The sequence below is a fragment of the Bubalus bubalis genome, chromosome 6 (assembly GCF_019923935.1).
Source record: "Bubalus bubalis isolate 160015118507 breed Murrah chromosome 6, NDDB_SH_1, whole genome shotgun sequence".
NCBI lineage: Eukaryota > Metazoa > Chordata > Mammalia > Artiodactyla > Bovidae > Bubalus > Bubalus bubalis.
In genome coordinates, this window is record NC_059162.1 from 93,803,574 (window position 1) to 93,816,571 (window position 12,998).

Here is a 12,998-nt window from a genome sequence, read left to right on the forward strand (position 1 = left end):
CATTTTCCTGGATGTGATAAGTATTTAAATTTTGTAGGAGAATGTCTTTACTCTTAGGAGACACCTACTGTATCTATTTGGGGAAGAAGTTACGTTATTTGCAACTAACTTTCAAATAATTCAGGAAAAAAAATATGTGAATGTCAGTGTGAGTGACTGGCAAGGGTGAGGGGGAGAGGAGAAAAGTGCTCAAGAAAAAGGCAAAACGGTAGAAATTGATGAACCTGGTGATGGATATTTCTGTACTATTCTTTCACTGTACATTCTTCATTATACTATTCTTTCAACTTTTCTACAGGCTTGAAATTTTTCAAAAGAAAAGGAAAAAAACTGTACTGAGCTTGTGGTGGAAAACATTCCTTTCTACTTTGAGTACAGAAATTCTAGATAAAACACATTATTTTTAAAGAGTTCATACAGTGAAATTCAAAACCAAGAAAGAGAAATATGCCATTAACAAATAAGCGATCAAGCCACAGCAATGAGTGAGAACTGAAGGGCAGCAGTCACAGAGGTTACAAAACTAGACAGCAACCTTCGGACCCAGGATCTGAAAGCTAGAAAGTACGATGGGAACCACGGGCTGTAAACTTCTAGAGGTTTCTGCATTACAGAGGGCCAGACTGGGCTCTCTGCATAAAGCCAGGAGCTGAAGGAAAAACTGCCCCAAGGGCCCCAAGACTCAGCAATGGTGCCCGATGGAAGAAAGTGCCAATAAAATCAACCTTCAGAAATTAGAATTCGTAGCCTGCCCCTTCTTCAGGATTGATAATGATATTAAGTTTTCCCATTCATGAACATAACATGGTTTATCTCTATCCTTGCTCAGCTCTTCTCTTCCTGTGACTTGTAATAATGTTTTTAATTTTAAGAAGTCATTAAATATGTGATAATGGAGAGAGAAGAATTCACATGACTATAAAGGAGAAGCACAAGGGAGATATCTGTGGTGACAGAATCGTGCTGTATCTTAAATTGCCATGGTGGTTACACAAATCTGCCTGTGATAAACGGGACAGAACTATATACACTCATGAATATGCACACAGCAGCATTATTCATAAGAGCAAAAGGGTAGAAACAACCAAAATATCTATCAACCGATGAATGGACAAATAAAATACTAATCTCCTGGATTTTATATTTTCTCTAGTTGCATAAGATGTAACAAATGAAAAAAAAACTGTACATGAAGGATACACAAAAACTATACTATTTTTGCAATGTCCTGTGAATTTACAGTTACTTTAAAAGGTTGAAAAAATAAAAATAAAGGGGAAAAATTATTAACAGTTCAATAAATAGGGAGCAGATGAAGAGGGCATCTGTGTATGGGGGGAGTCAGAGCCCAAGTGTGGCAAGCAGATGTCCTTACATAGGGGTAGCCCAGCATAATGTGTCACAGCCCCAAGAAGGAAGGAAACTGCCTGTGCAGCACAGCCCAGCGTGGGTTGTTAAGAGTCCCAGAGAGGTGAGGAAGGCGTCCACATGAAGGGGATGGTCTGGCAGAGAGACAGCACAGTGGGTAAGATGGCTTCACATGCAGGAAGGGTGAGGAGGAGATATAAGAGGGCAGTCCAGGGTGGCAGGTCACTGCCTGAGCAGAACTGGAAGGACCAAAGGGAGAAGACAGTGATAGGGCACAGATTACATGCAGAGGGATGCATCAGATAAGCGATGACACAAAGGGTAATAGGAAGAAGGTTTCTCACTGGTGGAGAAGGGGTTAAAACGGGGGAAAACTGAGAACTAGAAAGAACACTGCAATGTACATGTGGAAAAAGAGGAAAATACAAAGAACCCTGCAGTGTTGGTTTGGAATCCGAGTTGTCAGTTTGAGCTCATGGATTTCAATAAGCATACTTATAAGTAGTAAGTAAACACAGTTTTTGTATTCAATAGACATATTTCTGGCAATAAAAAGTGTGTGTGTGTGTGTACACATATATTCAAAGAACCTTGGAGCAGCAGATCCCCACCTCCACTCCATGTAGCAATGAGCATACCTAGCACCAGGTTTGATTTATAAATATTGTTATTCACTAAAAGGAGCAAGGGCTCCATGGGAAAACGTCTGATTCTAAAGCTGAAGTAGAAAAAATATAAGAACTTTGATGAGGATGGAGAGAAACATAAACCCTCACACACAGCTGGGAAGAAAGTAAAATGGTGTGGCAACTTTGGAAAACAGTTTGGCAGTTCCTCAAAAAGTAAAAAGGAATTAACCACATGGCATAGCTATTCCACCCCAGGCTTATTTCCAAGAGAAATGAAAACATCAGTTCAGTTCAGTCGCTCAGTCACGTCCAATTCTTTGCGACCCCACGAATCGCAGCACCCCAGGCCTCCCTGTCCATCACCAACTCCCGGAGTTCACTCAAACTCATGTCCATCGAGTCGGTGATGCCATCCAGCCATCTCATCCTCTGTTGTCCCCTTCTCCTCCTGCCCCCAATCCCTCCCAGCATCAGAGTCTTTTCCAATGAGTCAACTCTTCACATGAGGTGGCCAAAGTACTGGAGTTCCAGCTTTAGCATCAGTCCTTCCAACGAACACTCAGGACTGATCTCCTTTAGAATGGACTGGTTGGACTCTCAAGAGTCTTCTCCAACACCACAGTTCAAAAGCATCAATTCTTTGGCACTCAGTTTTCTTCACAGTCCAACTCTCACATCCATACATGACCACTGGAAAAACCATAGCCTTGACTAGACGGACCTTTGTTGGCAAAGTAACGTCTCTGCTTTTGAATATGCTATCTAGGTTGGTCATAACTTTCCTTCCAAGGAGCAAGCGTCTTTTAAGTTTATGGCTGCAATCACCATCTGCAGTGATTTTGGAGCCCAAAAAAATAAAGTCTGACACTGTTTCCGCTGTTTCCCCATCTATTTCCCATGAAGTGATGGGACCAGATGGCATGATCTTAGTTTTCTGAATGTTGAGCTTTAAGCCAACTTCTTCACTCTCCTCTTTCACTTTCATCAAGAGGCTCTTTAGTTCTTCTTCACTTTCTGCCATAGGGGTGGTGTCATCTGCATATCTGAGGTTATTGATATTTCTCCCGGCAATCTTGATTCCAGCTTGTGCTTCTTCCAGTCCAGTGTTTCTCATGATGTACTCTGCATATATGTTAAATAAGCAGGGTGACAATATACAGCCTTGACATACTCCCTTTCCTATTTGGAACCAGTCTGTTGTTCCATGTGCAGTTCTAACTGTTGCTTCCTGACCTGCATACAGATTTCTCAAGAGGCAGGTCAGGTGGTCTGGTATTCCCATCTCTTTCAGAACTTTCCACAGTTTATTGTGATCCACACAGTCAAAGGCTTTGGCATGCATTCACACAAAAACTTATCTGTGAATGCTCAGAACAACATTATTCATAACACCAAGAGTTGAATATGATCCAAAGATCTATTAATTGATAAATGGATAAATAAAACATGGTATTATATATTAACAGAATATAATAGTGTATGATAATTTAAATGGATAAAGTATTGCTATATGCTATAACATAGATGAAACTTGAAAATATCATGGTAACTGAAAGAAGCAGATACAAAAACCTACAGATTACATGATTTCATTTATATGAAATGTCCAAAATAGGCACAGAAACAAAAAGTAAATTAGTGGGTTGCCAGCAGCTGGGAGGAATTGGAGGGAAATGGGAGTAACTGCTAACAGATACAAGATTTCTTTTTGGAGTGATGAAAATGTTCTGGAATTAGATAGTGGTGATGACTCCAAGACTCTGCAAATATATAGAAACCACTGAACTATATATTTTAAAAGGGTGAATTTTATGGTATGGTATGTGAATTACATTTCTTTTTTTTTTTTTTACTTTATTTATTATTATTATTTTTTTTAATTTTAGTGAATTACATTTCAATTAAACAAAAAAGAAAAAAGAAGTGTCCAAAAATGATGGGGACATATCAAAGGACACAGAAATCAGCTTGAAGGAGATTCCACTGACCTAACCAGAGACATTCTAAACATCAATGTAAACAACAGTAGCAACAGATTACAACCATTGGATAAAAAAAAGAAAGCCATGAGTCTTTACAACATAAATGAATGAATTCCAAGTGTAATGAGGAATGGGGTATTTATATAGTTTCAAAATTCCTCTTCACAAAAATACTAATTACAAAAAAAAAGGAGTCACTTCTGAGGCAAATCTTGGCAGATGTCACCTTTCATGAGTGATCAGAGTGAATGAACATCATCAGTAATGGGACAAACAAACTTCATGCTCCCTGACAGATCGCAATAAAAAGGGCACAGCAATGTCCTCACTAGGGGAGGTTGGGAGAGGATTTGGGGGTGCGGTAGGGCGACATGAGGTATACGGGAACTCCCTGTACTTTGCTCAATTTTTCTCTGAACCTAAAACTGCTCTAAAAAGAATAAAGTTTACTGAAGAGAGATCAAGGTAGTGAAGCAGGAGAACAGTGGAATTCACCTCCCTCCAAAAACACACCAAAAATACATCTCCATGTGGAATCACCTCATTGAACACTAACTGGGGACTGGCAGAAAGACTCTTCTACAACCAAGGCTATAGGAAACATCCACGTGGAATCAGGTAGGAAAGGAAGAAAAGTGATCAGGTCGGGGGCCTGTGTGCTTGGGAGGGGACTCAGAAGAGGAAGAGGATTTCACGGGTGGAGAACCTCCCTGGGGAGTGAGCCACTGAAGGCACATACTGGGAGCCACAGCCCAGGGGTTCGATGCCAGGAAGACAAGTCCCCTTGGCTGGTGGAAGGGCTGGTGGTACTAACAGAAGGGCTATGGGAAGCACACGGGGAGCACACACACCCTTGTTTACTCCCAAAACAGGGTGGGGAGGTCAGACTGAAACTGCATGAAACACTGGCTGGCTTCCCAACTAAATGAAACATGTGATCCCAAACTCAGTACTCTTGACCAAAAAGGACATTATTTGCACATCTGGCAAAACGAGAAAGGTCTGACAACTGGATGGTGGTAATGCATCAAAGTTCATTCCCTAATTTGATGGCTGTGTTGTAGTTATGTACAAAATACTTTTTTGAAAGGAACAGTTTCAAACATGGTAGGGGATGCAGCTAGCAACTTACTCTCAAATGGTTCAAAGAAAAAAATTCTTTGTACTATACTTGCAAATTTTCTATAAACCTGAGATAGTTTTTTTTTTTTTTTAATTTAAATGCCCTAAAACAATTATATTTTAAATTTCCAGGGTACTTTCTTTTTCTGATCCTTTTTATGACATCTTGATCTTACGTCATGGATATAATTCTTTTCTTACTTCTTTAATATAATTACCTACAATTTGGTCTGACCTTTTTTCTTTTTCCTAAACCTTCTGTTTCCAATACTATTTCCTCAAAGTTCCTGTTTTGTGTTTTGATCTCTGTCTTTCACATTGGATGCTTTCCTTAAAATGCCTCACATTGAACAAATGAAGTACCAAAAGCCAATTGGAAGCTCTGCATGGGTGGCTTCTCAGCTGGAAGGCTTCCACTGCATGGTGATTGGGGGGGAACAAAGCTATTTTATTGGGAGACCTCCAAATGTCAGTATATCTAGGTCTTTTCTTTGGACTCCTGAGAAGAGTCATATAATCTCCTATAAGGGGGTGTAAAGATGCAATACCAGGTAGTCACTGTCTGAAAGAAGAAGAGAAGATGGGAAGGGTCTCTCTTTAATATATAGGATTTCCCTTTATCCTCCTGCTTTTACTTTGGAGCTTCATCCTTTGGTCTCTCTTATGTCTCATGTCCCCAAGTCTTAACCCTCTTTAGTTTCATTTTCCAAGGAAAACCTGCAGTCTTGGAGCAGTCTTGCATTGTATAAGATGGACCTCTCAGAGAGTTCAAATCTTATCTCCCTTTATGTCCACCTCTTATTCAAAATGAAAGTCACTAAATATCATATATGCACAAATAATTGTTGAACAACATGGGTTTGAACCATGCGGGTCTATCTATATATGGATTCTTTCAATAGTAAATATTATAGTAACACATGATCCACTGTTGGTTGAATCCACGGATGCGGAATCTCAGATGTGGAAGAATTACGTATATAGGAGGGAGGGCGGTATGGGCCAGGCTACCCACCCTGGCTTCTGCTGTCTGGTTAGACTCCAGCCGGAGCCATTTCTAACTGCTTTTGGGTCATAGTCTTCTCTGGAGAACCTGAATTGCCTCAGATAACAATTCTCCAAGTTTCCACTTGGTATTCTCCAAACTGTCTGTTCACCAGGATTTAGAGGGGTCCATGGAGAAGGCAATGGCACCCCACTCCAGTACTCTTGCCTGGAAAATCCCATGGATGGAGGAGCCTGGTAGGCTGCAGTCCATGGGGTCTCGAAGAGTCAGACACGACTGAGCGAATTCACTTTCACTTTTCACTTTCCTGCATTGGAGAAGGAAATGGCAACCCACTCCAGTGTTCTTGCCTGGAGAGTCCCAGGGATGGGGGAGCCTGGTGGGCTGCCGTCTATGGGGTCACACAGAGTCGGACACAACTGAAGTGACTTAGCAGCAGCAGCAGCAGCAAGGAGCAGTGGCTGTGTGGGCGCAGGAAGGCCGAGAGGAGCTACTCCACGTTCAAAGTCAGGAGGGGTGGCTGTGAGGAGACACCCCTCCTCTAAGGTAAGGAGCAGCGGCCATGCTTTGCTGGAGCAGCCCTGAAGAGATACCCCATGTCCAAGGTAAGAGAAACCCAAGTAAGATGGTAGGTGCTGCAAGAGGCCATCAGAGGGCAGACACACTGAAACCATAATCACAGAAAACTAGTCAATCTAATCACACGGACCACAGCCTTGTCTTAACTCAATGAAACTAAGCCATGCCCTGTGGGGCCACCCAAGACAGGTGGGTCATGGTGGAAAGGTCTGACAGAATGTGGTCCACTGGAGAAGGGAATGGCAAATCACTTCAGTATTCTTGCCTTGAGAACTCCAAGAACAGTATGAAAAGGCAAAATGATAGAATACTGAAAGAGGAACTCCCCAGGTCGGCAGGTGCCCAATATGTTACTGGAGATCAGTGGAGAAATAACTCCAGAAAGAATGAAGGGATGGAGCCAAAGCAAAAACAATACCCAGCTGTGGATGTGACTGGTGATAGAAGCAAGGTCCAATGCTGTAACAGCAATATTGCATACGAACCTGGAATGTTAGGTCCATGAATCAAGGCAAATTGGAAGTAGTCAAACAGGAGATGGCAAGAGTGAACATCGACATTCTAGGAATCAGTGCACTAAAATGGACTGGAATGGGTGAATATAACTCAGATGACCATTATACCTACTACTGTGGGCAGGAATCCCTTAGAAGAAATGGAGTAGCCATCATGGTCAACAAAAGGGTTAGAAATACAGTACTTGGATGCAATCTCAAAAACGACAGAATGATCTCTGTTCGTTTCCAAGACAAACCATTCAATATCACAGTAATCCAAGTCTATGCCCCAACCAGTAACGCTGAAGAAGCTGAAGCTGAACGGTTCTATGAAGACCTCTAAGACCTTTTAGAACTAACACCCAAAAAAGATATCCTTTTCATTATAGGGGACTGGAATGCAAAAGTGGGAAGTCAAGAAACACCTGGAGTAACAGGCACATTTAGCCATGGAATATGGAATGAAGCAGGGCAAAGGCTAAAAGAGTTTTGCCAGGAAAATACAATGGTCATAGCCAACACCCTCTTCCAACAACACAAGAGAAGACTCTACACATGAACATCACCAGATGGTCAACACCAAAATCAGATTGATTATATTCTTTGCAGCCAAAGATGGAGAAGCTCTATACAGTCAGCAAAAACAAGACTGGGAGCTGACTGTGGCTCAGATCATGAACTCCTTATTGCCAAATTCAGACTGAAATTGAAGAAAGTAGGGAAAACCACTAGACCATTCAGTATGACCTAAATCAAATCCCTTATGATTATACAGTGGAAGTGAGAAATAGATTTAAGGGCCTAGAGCTGATAGACAGAGTGCCTGATGAACTATGGACGGAGGTTTGCGACATTGTACAGGAGACAGGGATCAAGACCATCTCCATGGAAAAGAAATGCAAAAAAGAAAAATGGCTGTCTGGGGAGGCCTTACAAATAGCTGTGAAAAGAAGAGAAGCAAAAAGCAAAGGAGAAAAGGAAAGATATAAGCATCTGAATGCAAAGTTCCAAAGAATAGCAAGGAGAGAGAAGAAAGCCTTCCTCAGTGATCAATGCAAATAGAGGAAAACAACAGAATGGGAAAGACTAGAGATCTCTTCAAGAAAATTAGAGATACCAAGGGAACATTTCATGCAAAGACGGGCTCGATAAAGGACAGAAATCATATGGACCTAACAGAAGATATTATGAAGAGGTGGCAAGAATACACAGAAGAACTGTACAAAAAAGATCTTCACGACCAAGATAATCACAATGGTGTGATCACTGACCTAGAGCCAGACATCCTGGAATGTGAAGTCAAGTGGGCCTTAGAAAGCATCACTACGAACAAAGCTAGGGGAGGCGATGGATTTCCAGTTGAGCTCTTCCAAATCCTGAAAGATGATGCTGTGAAAGTGCTGCACTCAAGATGCCAGCAAATTTGGAAAACTCAGCAGTGGCCACAGGACTGGAAAAGGTCAGTTTTCATTCCAATCCCAAAGAAAGGCAATGCCAAAGAATGCTCAAACTACTGCACAATTGCACTCATCTCACACGCTAGTAAAGTAATGCTCAAAATTCTCCAAGCCAGACTTCAGCAATACGTGAACGGTGAACTTCCAGATGTTCAAGCTGGTTTTAGAAAAGGCAGAGGAACCAGAAATCAAATTGCCAACATCCGCTGGATCATGGAAAAAGCAAGAGAGTTCCAGAAAAACATCTATTTCTGCTTTATTGACTATGCCAAAGGCTTTGACTGTGTGGATCACAATAAACTGTGGAAAGTTCTGAAAGAGATGGGAATACCAGACCACCTGACATGCCTCTTGAGAAACCTACAGCCAGGTCAGGAAGCAACAGTTAGAACTGAACATGGAACAACAGACTGGTTTCAAATAGGAAAAGGAGTACGTCAAGGCTGTATATTGTCACCCTGCTTATTTAACTTATATGCAGAGTACATCATGAGAAATGCTGGGCTGGAAGAAGCACGAGCTGGAATCAAGATTGCTGGGAGAAATATCAATAACCTCAGATATGCAGAGGACACCACCCTTATGGCAGAAAGTGAAGAGGAACTAAAGAGCCTCTTGATGAAAGTGAAAGAGGAGAGTGAAGAAGTTGGCTTAAAGCTCAACATTCAGAAAACTAAGATCATGGCATCTGGTCCCATCACTTCCTGGCAAATAGATGGGGAAATAGTGGAAACAGTGTCAGACTTTATTTTGGGGGGCTCCAAAATCACTGCAGATGGTGACTGCAGCCATGAAATTAAGACACTTACTCCTTGGAAGGAAAGTTATGACCAACCTAGATAGCATATTCAAAAGCAGAGACATTACTTTGCCAACAAAGGTCCGTCTAGTCAAGGCTATGGTTTTTCCAGTGGTCATGTATGGATGTGAGAGTTGGACTGTGAAGAAAGCTGAGTGCTGAAGAATTGATGCTCTTGAACTGTGGTGTTGGAGAAGACTCTTGAGAGTTGCTTGGACTGCAAGGAGATCCAACCAGTCCATTCTAAAGGAGATCAGTCCTGGGTGTTCTTTGGAAGGACTCATGCTAAAGCTGAAACTCCAGTACTTTGGCCACCTCATGCGAAGAGTTGACTCATTGGAAAAGACTCTGATGCTAGGAGGGATTAGGGGCAGGAGGAGAAGGGGACTACAGGGAATGAGATGGCTGGATGGCATCACAGATTCCTTGGATATGAGTTTGAGTGAACTCTGGGAGATGGTGATGGACAGGGAGGCCTGGCGTGCTGCAATTCATGGGGTTGCAAAGAGTTGGACACAACTGAGCGACTGAACTGAACTGAACTGAATGTATATAGAGTTGATTATAGGTTATATGCAGACTTTCCAATGCACGGAGAGTCAGCACCCCTCACCCACATGTTGTTTAAGGGTCACGGTACATCTCAAAGATGAATATGATTATTTAATTCAGTACAGTTTCTTCTTGAGGATCTCTTCTTTTTTATTCTATTGACCAGAGACCTTTTAGACACTGTCTTGAATCTCAGTCTTAAGGGTCTAACTTTTACAGCACTTATCTGACTGCTCCTCGGGTGTCTCCTTCACTGTTACTTCCTCTATGCCATATACTAATTACAATGAACATGTGTGCATTCATGCATAAAATATTCCTGAGCATCTACTATGTATCAGACATTGTTTTAATCATTAGGTTACAATGACAGTAAGACAATGTTCTTGACCTAACAGTACCCAATGTTTCATAGAAGATGGATAAGTAGACTTAACATATGAAATACTGTGATATACACTAATTGATATTAATATATGCACTGGGTACTATGGAGCCAAAGAAGATGGGAATCCGAATCAGACTAGAGCAGGGGTATATTATTTGGGGTAGGATGGACTACTGTAAGAAATACTCCAATAATTTATTATTGCTGACTAATTATTATTTATTATTATTGATGGTCTTTGCAGTGGGTTGAAAACTTCCTAAAGAGGAGATGCCTGAAAAATAAGATTTTGCCAGATGAAGGCAGGCAGAAGCACTCTTCACTCACACTCATGTGAGAAAGCTAGGGGACAAGAAATACCTAGCCAACTCCAAGTCCAGAAGTTTTGGTGAGCAAAGTACTACTGCTAGGTGCCTTAAGAACTCAGTCTGCCAGACCCATGCCTCTATCCTTGAAGCTTACCTGGAAAATCAGAGCACTCAGCCAGAGCACACAACACTCCAACAGTGAATGGCATAATCAGTCTCTGAAACCAATCTCACCCACATACCTTCCCTTCCCACCACCATGTTCTATGCATTATATAATCATAAGACTTGAAAGAAAACAAAGAAGATTCCCAGTCAGAAAAATGTCAATGATTAAGAAGTCTTGCTCTATCAGAATTAATAAAATACTTCCAATTTTCTGCTGGAAATGACTGCTCTTCAGAACTAGTCTAAACATACAAAATAAAAAAGTGTAATTAAATCTGTATTTCTGATTCCTTATCCTAAAGTAAGATTTAACTATTTAACACTTGTGCGATTGACTAAGAAATATTCATAACATTAATCGGGTAGATATACCAATTAATTGGGTAGATTTTCTCTTAATAATATTGCTCAAGTCCATGCTCTTTGTCATGCTGAAATTACCTGTCTATGCCCAAGGTAGAAGTTGACTCTGAAAGGAAGAAGCCAAGCACTGGTAGAGAAATTAGCATTTTGATGTAATTCAATGGGAATTTTAAAACATCCTTTTTCCCTGGACTTAAGCCAAATCTTTTTTGTAAAAAAAAGCAATATTCCTGATTTAATAAGAGACAGTGTCATAAATGAAGCAATTAGAATATATATTCATGAGCATTAGTTTCTATAAAGCTATTTGTTTTCTCAAGTTCAAGCTCTCAAGAGAAATAAGATCACTGGATTTCTTACCTTTTTCCTTTACACACGTGGTAAGGAACGGACTTGTGTGTGTTTACTCATGGTGCTTGCTGCACTACCAGCCGGTCCTGCTGCTTCAGTGTGCTCTGTCTGATCCTAAAGAAAGAACACATTGCTCATTATACCTGCTAAAGCAGTAAGCCCCATTTTTCTTCATATCAATCTATCATAGCTAGACAAATAAAAGCTATTCCAATTATGTCTTCAGATTCAAAGACCTGGCCAGCATGGAATGCAGCAGCAGACACATTATATTGTCTAAAAAGGCCCAAAGTTAAATGTTTCAATGAATAGTTAAGAATTTCCACACGCTTCTTATTTTCAATGAGTAATACAAAGTGAAAGATCAAAGGCAGGTACTTTCTATCCAATGACTATGGTAATTCATAAAAACACTATTTATTTATATTTCAACAGGCCTTCCACAAATCCAAAGCTAACAAAACTGCTGCTTCACAAGAAAGTCCTCTGTTAGTGATTTTTTTCCTGTATATACAGAATTTTTAAACTGAGATCAAAAGATTTCTGTTAAGATTTTTTAATGCCAAACAACTGTTTCTCCTCCAAATGGAGTCCCTTATGATTTCAGCCTCTCTCCACTGCTTAGAAGCAACGGATTAGCAGTTGAAACTAATCAGAATAAAACTAAGTATCTCATATTATCTGTATAAAATATCTAACCTATGATCAAAACAGTTTCAAAATAGAAGAGTATCCTAGACATGATCTAGTAAACATCACTTAATTTTAAAGTTATCTGGCAATAAAAGAAATTTTTCTGACATTATTTCAAATGTAATTCTACTATCTGATGTGAAAATGATGTGCTTACTAAAATAATAAGTATTCTAAAAGGCCAAAGCATAAGCCTTTGACTTTGTGGATCACAACAAACTGTGGAAAATTCTTAAAGAGATGGGAATACCAGACCACCTGACCTGCTTCCTGAGAAATCTATATTCAGGTCAAGAAGCAACAGTTAGAACAGACTGGTTCCAAATTGGGAAAGGAGTACATAAAGGCTGTATATTGTCACCCTGCTTATTTAACTTATATGCAGAGTACATCATGAGAAATGTTGGACTGGATGAAGCATAAGCTGGAATCAAGATTGCTGGGAGAAATATCAATAACCTCAGATATGCAGATGACAACACCACCCTAAAGGCAGAAAATGAAGAACTAAAGAGCCTCTTGATGGAAGTGAAAGAGGAGAGTGAAAAGGTTGGCTTAAAACTCAACTTTCAGAAAACTAAGATCATGGCATCCGGTCTGATCACTCCATGGCAAATAGATGGGAAAACATGGAAACAGTGAGAGATTTTACTTTTTTGGGCTCCAAAATCACTGTAGATGGTGACTGCAGCCATGAAATTAAAAGACGCTTGCTCCTTGGAAGGAAAGCTATGTC

At 40.5% G+C, this 12,998-nt stretch overlaps 1 protein-coding gene across 4 annotated transcripts in view; it reads right to left on the reverse strand.

Annotated features, from left to right (window-relative positions):
* Positions 1-11,683, reverse strand: part of ZFYVE9 (zinc finger FYVE-type containing 9) — a 110,386-nt gene extending 98,703 nt beyond the window's left edge. For all 4 annotated transcript variants that reach the window (XM_025288763.3, XM_025288762.3, XM_025288761.3 and 1 more), the window contains exon 1: positions 11,579-11,683. The gene's annotated coding sequence lies outside the window, so the exon portion shown is untranslated. The remainder of the gene's footprint in view (positions 1-11,578) is intronic.
* Positions 11,684-12,998: the final 1,315 nt, after the last annotated feature.